This window comes from Indicator indicator, chromosome 2, assembly GCF_027791375.1.
Source record: "Indicator indicator isolate 239-I01 chromosome 2, UM_Iind_1.1, whole genome shotgun sequence".
Classification (NCBI taxonomy): Eukaryota; Metazoa; Chordata; class Aves; order Piciformes; family Indicatoridae; genus Indicator; species Indicator indicator.
In genome coordinates, this window is record NC_072011.1 from 55,289,527 (window position 1) to 55,302,175 (window position 12,649).

Genomic DNA, 12,649 nt, shown 5'->3' on the forward strand with positions numbered 1-12,649 from the left:
GTGACTGTATCATCTGAAATGGTGGGAAGACCAGCTCATTCATTGCAAGGAAGGGACTCTGCTCATAGTAGGGTGTTGCTTGCTCACAAGCCATGAAGCAAACATGGGCAAAAAAAGTATGCATTAACTGGTGCATGCCACTAACATCAAGGCTTGTGTGCACTGCAGTCACCAACTGCAGTAGGTTGACCGCCGCCAGGTTCTGGCAGCAATCTGGAAATCTAGTAGATATTTTTCAAAAGGGGAAAAAAACATAAGCAGTTTGGGAGAAGGAAGTTGTTGTGGTCGAGGGAAGGCTTATTTATCAATTATCCTGACAGCAATAATTAATGAAACGATATGGCAAACGGGTATTAATAAAACACTAACCCTTTATCATGAAATATGCCAAAACTCGTTAAAGGATCATTTGTAAGGTTGGAAGATATATTTACAGAGGGAATTATGCAATCTCAGTCAGGGCAAATACAAAACTATTCTATGCAAATTAGGAGGCAGGAACTTGGAAAGAGAAGGTCCCTGGGAGCAGTTAGTGCTCAGTCACAGCGGGGAGGAGACTTGCTAAGAACCGTTAAACCCAAAGGGCAGTGAATATGTTACTCACAGCTATTTTCACCCATATAAGGGCTGCTGCTGCTGCTGCATTGGCTTTAGGGGCGCTCTCGTAGGCGCAGCATGGCAGATTGCCGGCAGGAAAGGTTTACCACACAGTCCCAGGCTGGTCTGGCATCAGCGGATGGCGGGCAGTTAACGACGCTTTTGATGACAGGCGCTTGCATGGTTCCTGCGTGGGTAAACTGAGGCACGGCACGATTCTGGTGGCAAGGGAAGAAGGCTCGGCCACTCTGGCTGTCTAGGCGCTGACTTCTCCAGCTTGCATGTGTATGGCTCATGGCTTTATCCCAGGCTCTGGACCAGACACTTGAGGCAGGGCAGGGCTTGAAGCAAGGCTTCAGCAGATCTGAGCAAGGCTTGGAGCGAGGCTTCAACAAGCATGAGCAAGGCTTGGAGCAAAGCTTCAACAAGCATGAGCAAGGCAAGGCTAGGCTACCTAGCTACTTGTATATATACTAAATGCCAGAGGTCAGTTGGTCCAATGGGGCACTGAAGCTAACATGTAGCTGCCCAGTAGAAAGCCTTCTGCCAGGCTATGACCATAAAAGGCAGAAGCAAGGACCTTGTGTCTGGGGGAGCTTATGTGCTCTGACCCCAGATAGGCATCTTGTGTGCCAGACAGGCAAGGGTCCTGTCCCCTTTGTTCCTTTTCCCACGTTGCCCTGTTTTTGTGGCAGGAAGGAGGGGAGAGAAAGGGACCTGTTTAGACATCTTGAGGCCTGTCTGGATTTTTACCAGGCCATGTGTCATGGCCTTACCACCACAAAAGTCTAGAAAGCTCCAACTAAATATGAGCTCTGCCATTAAGTAAAAGGCATCCTCCCATATTTCCCTGGATCTAGGACTGGCTCCCCATACTTCCTACCCTTCATTAGTTCTTATTCTTATATAAAATACTGTTCCCACTGGTTTCAGTGGACTTGCTCTGTAAAAAAGTTTCTGCTGGCCGTGAATAGAGATATTCACCTTGTGCATGATGCCAGTAAACTTTGGAAGAGCATAACTTCCCTGATGTTATCTTATGTTTCTGCTGTTTCTCTCCTTCTTGGGAAATTAGACTGATTTCATAACAGTTTGTCTCCTGAAATTTCTGAATTTTCTGTACTATCAGAACAGTCAAAAGAGAACAGTCAAAAATGTAGTGATTTTTGAAATTACAAACATTGAATTAATCCATTAATCCATTTTGAAACCAGATTTACCCTCCTTTTCTTCTTTCCACTCAAATATCATTTCTTTTGACACATTTTATTTTGAATAGAACAAATACTGAATTACAAAATTGTGATGGATGAGAACTGATCTGAGAAAACTGCAAGTCATTCATTTCAGGTTGACCTGACACAATGTCTTTTTCCTTCCATTTTTTGGTGCAAATGTAATTGTTCAGCCAGCCATTTGGCAAAAGGTTTTACCACTTTTAATGAAATAATTCACTTTATTATCCACTATGTTGTGGAAACAAATACTTCTGTTAGGGCAGACAACCACTAAGATAATAGGTATCTTAAAATAATGGAATTTGGTAGGAGCTCCACTTTCCAAGATGACCTAAGAGGTCCGGAAAAAGGTACAGTCTGTCCTTCGTCCTCGTCTGGTTGCCATCGAATTCCTTTCTCATATTTTATCATTTACAGCATCTGAAAAGTTGCAATTAATGACAATCAGAGAGCGTTAGTAGATAAGAGTCAGCACAACAATTGGCATGAAGACACAGTACTGGTACTTGCTGTTCAAATTGGGTAAATGAAGGCAAACTAGGACTAGAGATTAAATGGAAGACTCCAGGAAAGGGGTATGTGTCTGCTTGGTCCCGGTGGTCTTGCACATTTACTGTGTTGTGTGGAACACAACACATTTCAGCGCCTTACAGCCAGTGAAATGTTACCCAAACATGTTAGAATAAAACTAGCTTCTAAACTGAAAAAGCAGGTTACTAACAGTGACAAGCTTCCTGTGCATCACTTCAACCACTCTTCCCAGAAGCTACCATCCAGCATTTGAATATATCATAAACTTTCTAAGTACCATGATGTCAAGACAGAGAGAGGAGTGGTTTCATCAAGGTCACACAAAGGTTGCACAGAGAAGGTGCAAACTGAGTTTAGTTCTCCTGTGTCCCAGTAAAAAGCTCGACAGCAGACCATCGTCTCTCACTGATGTCAGTCTCTGTAATAAATAATGCCTCCTTGGTGGGGAACTGCCCAACCTGACATCATTAGCAGATCTGGAATTGCTAAAAGGTTTAGGGCCTTCAGCATGTTTTGTTTTTAATTGAGCGTGAAGCTGTCTTGGCAATAATAGCAAAAAAAGCCTTACACCCAAATAAAATCTGTTTGGATTGGCTGGTCTTCATGAAGTGATTCAGAACAACAAAGCTGCACCTTCTTTCTTCGTGTCAGCACAGTTGTCCAGACTAAGTATCGTGGACTGCCTGCCATTGTGTGAGATTGATTGCACAACATTTGCAAAAGTGCAAAATGTTTGAAATGCATCTTGTGCAGGACAGAAACCAAATGGATCAGCCCTCCTGCCCTTTGAATCTATTTGGATCACTGCAAAAAACAGAGAAACTGCTGAGTAGAAGACAAAAAAGTGGGGTCATTCTTTCAGGAAAGTGCTCACGTCACGTTCACCCTGGGTAAAACTAATACATCCTCATATGGCTTTGGAAAGATTTCTTAATAGTTCCTAAGATGAACTTTAAACATAAAAGCACATTTCTAAGTTTAGGAAAAATAACACATTGAACCCTGAACTTAAAACCGTCTTTAATGGCACTATTTTTCAAGTGATCATTGTTCTTGCTAGAGCATGCCACTTACAATAACACATGCTTTTGAAGATCTGAGTTCAGCAAATAACTGAAAGACATTAGCCCCATTCCCTACTGACTCCTTGGATCCCCAGCTCATAAAGGTGTTCCACATGCTGCATCCACTACCTGCTTCAATTTCCAGAATGTATATTTTCCATAATTGATTTAATGCCTCAGCACTGAGAACCATAAGAGCATATAAAAACCAAAATAATGGATTGTTTCTGTTTCTTATTCTCACCCCTGCAATACATGTGCTTTACACAGATGAAGAAGACTTTTTCTTCTGTAGCATCATCACATTTAGTCAGGAAGAGCCCAGTCCTTTCAAAATGGAGTTTCACTGCTCACTTCAGCATGAGCAAGGTCCCATTTTGCAACCAGTCTATGAGGTGTCTTTGAAAGGCATGCCTCGCCTTCACCCCATGTGCATTCTTGTTTTCGTTCCCCTGTAAATTCCAGCAACAATGTGGTTCTGTAATCAGCCATATCAATCAGCTGAGCTACCACAATAGGAACTCTATCAAAAACAAACAAACAATTAATATTTTTTTTAGCCATATCAGCTTGCTGCACGTCTGCTGTTGCTGAAGCAAGCTATGGGCACAAGCAAGTAGTTAGATTCAGTGACAGAAGTGGAATAGCCACTTTTCTTACAGTTTGAAGTCAAATCAGCCTTCAAGGGTCCTTAACAAGAAACATATACTTCATATGTCCTGAGCCACAGCCTTTGCTGATAAGCAGGTCCAGAAGAGGGCCACAAAGATAATTGGAGGGCTGGAACTTCTCAGCTATGAGGACAGGCTGAGAGATCTGGGGCTGTTCAGCCTGGAGAAATCTCCAGGGAGACCTAACAACAGCCTTCCTGTACCTGAAGGGAGCCTACAAGAAGGCTGCAGAGGGACTGTTCAAAAGACCTGTAGTGTTAAGACAAGGCACAATGATTTTAAATTAGAGTAGATTTAGATTGGATGTTAGGAACAAGTTCTTCACTGTGAGGCTAGTGGGACACTGGAACAGGTTGCATAGAGAGGTATTTGAGGCCCCATCCCTGGAGATATTCAAGGTCAGGCTCAACAAGGCTCTGAGCAACCTGATCTAATGGGGGATGTCCCTGCTCACTGCAGGGAAGTTGGAATAGATGACCTCTGGATGTCCCTTCCAACCCAAACTATTCTATGATTCTGTAAGGCAACAAACGTAGACCATCACTACAAAGGTCTGAACTTAAACCAGCTAACACATTGTTAGCCAATCTTCCCTGAAACTGAATATATAAAGTAGTTCTCCAATAAAAATTAAATATGTCCTTCCCCCTAGTCATTCCCATTTTCATATAGAGCAAAGCCAGAAGATGTATTCTTAATCATAAGCCTAACTCAACAAACCACGTTGTGCTTATCTCTTCATCAACCCACAGCCACGATTCAACTGCAATTTTGTCTCTTCCCCTGAAACAGCAATTTAATCTATCATTATTATAATTATAACTGCTGGATTTGTTTTGTTGGCTTTTTTAATGGCAAATAACATCTATCTACGTGGAATGTAGGGGGACAATTTGCCTTTTGGTATTAAAAAGTTCTCTTACAAAATAAACATTGGCTGAACCTCCAAGTTGGTATAGTGTTTAGGAATGCAGCCTTGCACAAAGCCAGAGGCTTTTCATAGCATTAAAAGATGCCTCAGGCCCTGGAGTCATCCACAGGAAGCAGATAAAAACGATGTGTACACGTGTCAAAACACCAACTTTTACTGTGTGAATATGTCAACATGGTTTGATATGGTAGGAAGGCAGGGGCTGCATGGAACAATAAAAATAATTTTTTCAAAGGCTCTCTTCTAAGATGGATTAAATGCATTTAAAAAAAAATAAAAGATAACACACACAAAAAAAAACCCACACCACATCAAAAGTAAACTGAAGTAGGAATTAAGAATGAGTCCCTACTGCTGCTCTTTAGAACAAGGTTAGTAATTACACACAAGCAATTAAAGAATCACAGAATGTTAGAGGCTGGAACGGACTTCAAAAGATCATCTAGTCCAACCCACCTGCCAGAGCAGGATCACCTATACCAGGTCACACAGGAACACGGCCAGGTAGGACATCCAGGTAGACTCCACAACCCCCCTCCACAACAGGGCAGCCTGTTCTGGTATTCCATCACCCTCACAGTGAAAAAAAAATTTCCTCATGTTTACATGGAACTTCCTATGTCCCTTGTCCAGTTACTGGGCATCACCAACTCCATCCCCTTGGCACTCACCCTTTACATACTTAAAAACATGAATGAGGTCACACTTCAGTCTCCTCTTCTCTGAGTTAAATAGCCCCAGCTCTCAGTCTCTCCTCATAAGGAAGATGTTCCACTCCCTTCACCATTTTTGTGGCTCTGCGCTGGAGTCTTTCAAGCAGTTCCCTGAGGTCCTTTTTAAACTGAGGGACCCAGAACTGGACACAATATTCCAGATGGCAGCCTCACCAGGGCAGAGTAGAGAGGGAGAAGAACCTCTCTTGACCTACTAAACACTAACCACCATTACAATCTGGAATGTCATACATTTTGCTCATTTGTAATTATGTGTTATCATTTCAATGTTATCTAAAATTTTCTCTTCATTCCATATGCTTTGTTTACAAGCTGGAAAGTTACACCAGCTATCCCAAGCTTAGAGTTTGTGGAGGAGAATGAGCATTGCTTACTGGATACAATCTCTACACTATAAAATCTCCAGATCTAATCAATATTTCTTTTATTTTCACAACATAGCTACTTTCTCTTGCATTACAAGAGACTATTCTCCTTGCCTTTACCATACTATGGAGTAGTGGTGAAACTTAACTGTCCTGGCAGGTCCCTACACTGTTGTGTCCTTTCAACGCTCATAGATCCTTGCCCTTGCAGCAGCAGATTTGGTCCTGCTATTCAGGAACTGGAGAGAAAGCAGAGAAGCTGAAGAAGAATACAAACTAACATCATTGCCACAGTCTCAGGTCTCTTTGCATAACTTGACAACTCACCTAGAAAATCCAGTACATATGAAGATACAGGAATATAAGTCACTTGTTCTGCAAGGGCCACCCTCTAGTTCTCCAAAGCAGTAACATCAAAAGCAGAACCAGGCAGAAGAAAGAACGCCGTAGAAGACAACATTTCAAGAGAAGCATTAGGAACAATAAATGTCCCAATTCTGAATTACTGTCCCAGAGCTTTAAGAGCTGTGTAGTCATAGACATCCATCCTCCTCCAGAACAGAGTTCAAGCCAGACTTTACCTTGCTGTGATGCATCTTGGTGTCCACCTTTCAGAGGTGAGGCAGGCAGTCACAAAGCACTCTCAACAGTGCTTGTCTCAATGAGATATCCCAGGTCAGAGAAGTCTGACTCAGAGATAACCCAACTCGTGCAACAGTATGCCACAACTAAGAAGAGACTGATGTGAGTCTTTCAAAATATGTTTTCTGTCCTGATTTCTGCTGCCTATTTTGAGCCAAAACCCCATCATTTTTGCACATTTCTCCCTCGTATTTCTAACAAGACTGGGTAGTAGCTGAAATTCATGACCTAGCTGGAGACTGACCTCTCTGAGTGGTAACAGTAACATGAACAAGATACATGTGGTGAGACTTTCTGGCTAAGGGAAAGATAGGCAATGTTTTTAAGCCTGTCATTTGCACACTGCTATAATGTAATGATGGAAGGCTAGGACTTGCCTAAGTGAAAGGCAAGATATGAGATAGTGCTACGTCTGACCTCCAGTGAAAAGGCAAAAGGAAGTCTATCTGCAGAGATACAGTAATGAAATGGCTCAGTAGTCAATAACAAACAAACAAAAGTAAAAATGAACAACAAAAACCCCTCAGCAGAACAGCAGACATTTGTGATTAGGAAGCTGGATGAGAAAAGCAGCTAGATATGAACAATCCTATCTGAGTAGTGAGCTGGCACTGCAGGTAAAATTAGTGATGCAAGATGTTTAACACAAGAAAAACTAGGGAAGGAAAACAAAAGGGAGAAAAACAAACACACACACACACACACAAAAAAAACCCTACACATCACAGATTAAGCAAGCACAAACTATACATTGCTGAAAGTCAGCATGGTTGCAGTGATGACATTTGGACTCAAACTTGTAACAAAATACTTGGGGATCACATTAGGAAAACTTATTGCTTTCTGCTCCCTTTCATCCAGTTAAGTAGAAATCATTTGTAATGGGATGGAATAGAGATCCCCTCCACTACCTCTCCTTGGGGGATGGGGCTAATTTCACAGGACCTTCTGTTTGGGCTTGCTCACCATAGGCCATCATTGTGGATTCCTGGAAATATCAAATGTGTTTCCCAACATATGCTATGAAGGTATCAAACAGAGCCTGCTGCCAGCAGAATTATATGTCAAGTCACATGAAAACCACCCATTTCAGCAGCACAGCCATGAGTTTCACATTTCACATTTCTCATTGCAATTTGGTTAACAGTAGCAGAAGAAAAAGTAGTGATGCCAGAAAAGATAGGTTGCCTAATGCACTCATAACAAGAGTTGGACAAAAGATTTTGTCAAATCCAAAGGATTTTTACAGCGGAAGTCTCTGCACTAGGCTCACTGAAGGACTTCTGGATTCCCATTATTTGATTCTCCCTAGGAAAAAGCATTGGAAGTCTCCAGAGGCACTCAGAAACCATTCCTGGAAAGCAGCCTGACAGTCAGCAAAGGATGGAATGGAATAGTATGAAATTACACAAAGTAGAGGTAAGTACTTTTTATGACAGTTTTTCTGCTCGTTTTTCCATCTTTGTGGCTCTGACCTAATAGTCACTATGTGCAAATGTTAAAGGAGTTAAATCAAACATTGGACTTATGTCTTCTCTATAAAAAATAATGAACATTCACCTAATTTAACTGATACTCTTAATAAAAAGCTTCTTGGTAACATGGATAAGAGGAATATGAAACATGTAACACATGTGGATGACAGAGGCCCCATGACAACAACAAAACTAGCCAAATTCTAGAGTCTCAAATTTCTAGAGACTCAATTCAGTAGGATAGAGGGAATTGTAACAAGCATTAAAAAAAAAAAAAAAGACAAAACCCACAATATTTCTGAAGCAAAATTTTCTACAACAAAAAAATTAACTTTAGTCCACTAAAAAACCCTGCTTTGAAAGACAAAATATTTCGTTTGATTTTGGTTTTTTAATACATTTTAATTTCCACATATATTTTTTCTTTCAAAAGAAATTATTCATTATTTTTCAATTGCAGCATAAATAACATTTTCCTCAGAAAAAGTCAAAATACTAATGTGTGTCCAGATAAAGAAATGCTGTGTTTCAATACAATCAAAGTGCAACGTTTCATCATTATTTTTATTGAAACTACACTAAAATATGTTTTTGAAGTCTAACGGAAAACTTTTATACCTTATGTCCAATTAGATATTCACAGTCTCATCCCAGAGAAGCTACCTTAACTTTACTTCAGAGCATTTTTAGAACATCAGGGGAGTAAGGAGTAGCTTTAAGAGCAGCCTCCTGTCTATCAGAGTGTCTTTAGCACTAGTTGGCAGGGAGGCAGATTGTGGCCCTTTTTCATCTAGCAGCTATTCAATGCAGCACATTTGTTATTCTTTGCTGCCAAGGAGACAATCTGGTTTTCATTTCCTCTGAAGAAGAGCATAATACTATGAGTAAAACATCAGATATAATTAGGCAAAATGGTTGAGTGCCTGACTGAGCAGAGAAATGAAACTGTCCTGGATGTGAAAAATAGCCACACACCTGAGAAAAAAAAAGAAAGAAAGAAAGAAAGAAAGAAAGAAAGAAAGAAAGAAAGAAAGAAAGAAAGAAAGAAAGAAAGAAAGAAAGAAAGAAAGAAAGAAAGAAAGAAAGAAAGAAAGAAAGAAAAGAAAGAAAGAAAGAAAGAAAGAAAGAAAGAAAGAAAGAAAGAAAAGAAAGAAAGAAAAGAAAGAAAGAAAGAAAGAAAGAAAGAAAGAAAGAAAGAAAGAAAGAAAGAAAGAAAGAAAAGAAAGAAAGAAAGAAAGAAAGAAAGAAAGAAAGAAAGAAAGAAAGAAAGAAAGAAAGAAAGAAAGAAAGAAAGAAAGAAAGAAAGAAAGAAAGAAAGAAAGAAAGAAAGAAAGAAAAGAAAGAAAGAAAGAAAGAAAGAAAGAAAGAAAGAAAGAAAAGAAAGAAAGAAAGAAAGAAAGAAAGAAAGAAAGAAAGAAAGAAAGAAAGAAAGAAAGAAAGAAAGAAAGAAAGAAAGAAAGAAAGAAAGAAAGAAAGAAAGAAAGAAAGAGAGAAAGAAAGGAAGGAGAAAAACCTTGCTTCCTGTAACAGTGTGGGAGCTGAAATCCCCCTCCCATACCAACAATGACCAGGCTAGCTCAGTCTGGAAGCAAATGAAAGCTGTATTTACAAGTAAAACTACAATCTATGATGAAATGCACATACACTATTCACAACATTTACAAATATGTACACTCAACAGAAAAGCACAACCAAGCTCCCTTTGCTTCCCCAAGGGGCCTCCCCCCCAGCCAGAAGGACTCCCCCCAGACACCCCTGGCAGAAGGCAGAGAGTCAAAAAGCAGAGAGGCTGTTAGACTTAGCTTGTCAAGGTCAGTGTTTTATCTTCAGCCAGAAAAGAAGGCAGCAGGCAGAAGCTGAGCAAGCTGAGAACTGCCCAGCTCCCCTACCTTGTTTTGAGTAGTAGTTCTTGAACATTTCTATCTCTCTAATGGAAGTGTTTAGAATAATCACTATTTTGCTTTCATACACCCAATAGTGATTTATTTGCATTCTTTCACTTTCTCTGCTTGAACTTTGTGAAGAAAAATTAAAAAGACAGTCTTAAAACCATCACACCTTCCCAACTGGAGCGTGCACAGGCTGTCACACATCATTCTTTCCTTGTGCAAGAGGGGTATTTCCTAGGGATTGTGCAAATTAATTAATGATCCTCTCATAAAGTCTTGGAAAAAAAAAAAAAAAACAACACACCACCAACCCAACAACAACAAAAACAAACCCACAAACTGCAACTACAAAACACCAACACACAGATTCTCCTATTTTTCTACATAATGAAGTAGAATGCACCTTAAGATGGAAAACCTGATTCCTGCACATTTACAGATATGTGCACACACTGGACACAATTCTTCAGTGCTTTACGTCAATTATTTATGTGTCTGTGTCTGAAAAATGTCCTTTAACTTAGACAAGGAGTTTTTCAAAGCCTTCTGCTGCTAAGAGCAAATATCAACTGATTCATTGCTGCTGACAACAAGTTAATATTTTGGAGCAAGAAAGACTAAATTCTCATATTCCTCTGAGTCACAACAGTGAGCAGCACACCACCTCATGCTTTATAACCTATGGGGTTATGGAAGGCTGCAGATTTCTCCTGGAAATGCAGGGATCCTTCAGAAGAAAGGAGAAGGGTCAGCTGTCAGGTAGATGAAGCTCCTGATGGAGTCAAGATTAGTTTTATGAGGTTTAACAAGGCCAAGTGTGGGTATTATGCTTGGGTCACAGACCCATGCAAGGCTACAAGCTTGAGACAATGTAGCTGGAAAGCTGCCCTGCAGAGAAGGACCTGGGGGTGCTGGTCAACAGGCACCTGAACATGAGCCAGCAGTGTGCTCAGGTGGCCAAGACGGCCGCAGCATTCTGGCCTGCATCAGGAATGGGTGGCCAGCAGAAGCAGGGAAGTGATGGTGTCCCTTATACTCAGCACTGGTGTGACCACACCTTGAGTACTGTGTTCACTGTGCTCCTTGCAACAAAGGACACTGAGAAAGGCAACAACACTGGTGAAGGTTCTGGAAAACAAGTCTTATGAGGAACAGCTGAGAGAACTGGCATTGCTTAATCTGGAGAAAAGGAAGCTGAAGGGAAACCTCGTTGTTCCCTACAACTACATGAAAGGAGGTTGGAATGAGGTGGGTGTTGGTTTCTTCTGTCAGGTAACTGGAGACAGGACAAGAGGAAACAGGTTCAAGTTGAACCAATGAAGGTTTATATTGGATATTAGGAAAAATTTCTCTACTGAAAGAGGGATCAGGCACTGGAACGAGCTGCCTGAGGAAGTGGTGGAGTCACCATCGCCAAAAGAGCTCAAAAAACATGCAGACATTGCACTTGAGGACATGGTTCAGTGGGCATGGTGGGGTTGGGTTGACAGTTAGACTTCTTCTTAGAGGACTTTTCCAACCTTAATGGTTCTATGATTCTAAGGTGGGCAAAAACTATGCAAAATGAAGTTAACTACCACCAGTCACCTCATGCTCCTCTCCATCAAAACTCAGTAAATGCAACATTTCTATGGGTAGTGACAGGGCATAGGCTTCATGCCAACTCTGCAAGCCTTTTGTGAGCTTGTTTAAGCCTGTCAAGAGCTTTCTTCCAGCTTTATTCCCTTGTAAAATTCTGGGGGGTTTGGTGGGGGTTTTGAGTTGGTGTTGGTTTTGTGGGAGGTTGTTTTGGTTTTTGTGGGTTTGGTTTGGGGGGTTGAGGTTTTTTTGGTGGGGTTTTTTGGTGGTGGTGGGAGTGCTGGTGCTTTTTTGGTTTGATTTTGGGGTTTTTTTTAGTTTGGTTTGATTTTGGGTGGGGTCTTTGTCTGATTGATTTGGGTTTTTTTTTCTTGTTTTCTTATTTGTGCTTTTTTGGTTTGGTTTTGTCAAGGTTAGGATGTTTTTGGTTGGTTGATTTTTACTGTTGAGGGGTTTTATGGTACATTGTCTTTTGGTTGTTTTTTAATTTAATAACCAGGTGGTAACTGATTTATTTGGTTTATTTCACTTTTGCTTAATTATGTTTCACAGTAGTAATGAGTAGTAATGAGTAGCTCTTCTGTAGAAATACATGAAGTGGAATTAAATATTGTCTAGAATAACAATATAGTTTATGTGAGTAAGGTAAAGTATGGCAGCAGAAGGCTTGGAAGTGAGGATGCACGCCACAGCATAGAGGGGTCACAAGACAAGTAGAGACCCTGGGAATGCAGGCATAAAACCAAAGAACTACAGCCCCAGGAAGTATATAAAACTGGTATTAGTGGGACTAAAGCAAACAAAAAACCAAGTATCTCATAGATGCAGGATGTTCCAAACTGCAAACCCGGTGTCATGTAGAGGTAAAAACTAATGAGAAAAAAAAATAAAAATCAAGTGTTAAATTGTGATAGGAAAATTAAAAAAAAAAATA